Source organism: Octodon degus, unplaced genomic scaffold, assembly GCF_000260255.1.
Source record: "Octodon degus isolate 3935 unplaced genomic scaffold, OctDeg1.0 scaffold00220, whole genome shotgun sequence".
Taxonomy (NCBI): Eukaryota; Metazoa; Chordata; class Mammalia; order Rodentia; family Octodontidae; genus Octodon; species Octodon degus.
Genome location: NW_004524796.1, coordinates 2,573,397 through 2,574,949, shown reverse-complemented (window position 1 = coordinate 2,574,949; position 1,553 = coordinate 2,573,397).

Genomic DNA, 1,553 nt, shown 5'->3' with positions numbered 1-1,553 from the left:
CAGCATGTGATACTGGGGATCAAACCACAGTTCCTGCGTTTGCCTAAGCTGGTGCTTTAGACCACTGAGCTATTTTGTTGGCCCCAGTCTTACTTTTTAATGTTCACAATAACACGAAAATTAAAAACTGTGGTAATGATTCAAATTTCTACATGTATAAAATATCATACCCTAAATATCTTTTCCAATTAACTGCTGTCACAGGTTTTCAGTACATAGATTAAAATACAATCACCACGCAAATATAACAGAGATGAAAAAGCACATACAAAAATTCTAATTTAAGTATATTTCTATATATTCTATAATTCAAGAAAATGATTTTATCAAAAATTTAGTTTGATTGTATTTATTTATTTATTTATTGCAGAACTGGGGATTGAACTCAGGCCCTTGCGCTTGCCAGGCAAGCGCTTATTCTACTGAGCCATCTCCCTGGGCCCAGATTTTATCAAAATTTTAGATTTATGTCTCAACCAATACTACAGCATTCTCTCTTTCCAATCTCTTCCCATCTATAAGTACGTTCTAATACATCCCTGGTCTAAAACTTTAAGTATTCTAAAAATACAGTTCCTTCAACTTATTACATAAGGATGTCGGGCACATTACACATATAATATCATATATTATACATTTCTAATCCCAAATATCTTTTCCATTCATTGCAAAATTTGTGCATTGATTTCTATGAACAAAACAGAAACGTAATACATTGGATGCCTAACCTCTTGATTTTCTACTCCATTGCTGGAAAGCTCCAAAATAGAACCTCCACTGTCAATCACTGCTGATGCCATTGCTTTTTCCCCTGAGGAAGCTTCAAACATTTATGAATCAGTGTAATTAAAGGTTTTACAGAGTTCATAGATGACTGCCACTGTTACGGATTTAACTTATGTTTTAAAAGTCAACAGAGATGGAGAGTAGACTTCCAGAAATCCAGTCTTCTAAAGATGATTAACCCAAGAGCAATTTGAATGTTAACTAATTTAAGCATCCTTCACTATTTTCACAACTGGGCAAGGGCTAAAATGTGAACCAGAAGTTCTTTGGAACCTTGCCACTCTCCGAGGTGCCCCCAGGCCGCACCGCACCCCAGCTGTTCTCAGTACTCTGCCCTCCTTGGCAGCGGCACGTTCAGGACTAGTCTCTCCACCCGTTTTCTTGAAGGGTTTTCTCTGTATACTCTAACCAACATACCTGGACTTACTTTCTCTCCTGATCAAAGCTTTTCTAAAGAGTAGCTGTCTGGGTAGGGATAAACTGGTTACAAGTCCAATAAGAGCTACAAGGATATTTATCAACATAGATGCTACATGCCCCAGACCCAGTCCTAGCCCAAGTCCGGGGCACAACAGGTTCACCCTTAAGGGCAACAGTGGGAAGGAGCTGAGCAGAGCAGTGAGACCCAAGCCAGACACAGCTGGATAAGTCCAAACTTGTAGAGCTGCACCTGAACTTCAGTACGTGTGAAGGTTATAACTACAGCAAAGATCTACAACAAAGGTCAGAAGACAATGCTACACAAAATGCCAAGAAGGAACAAAATG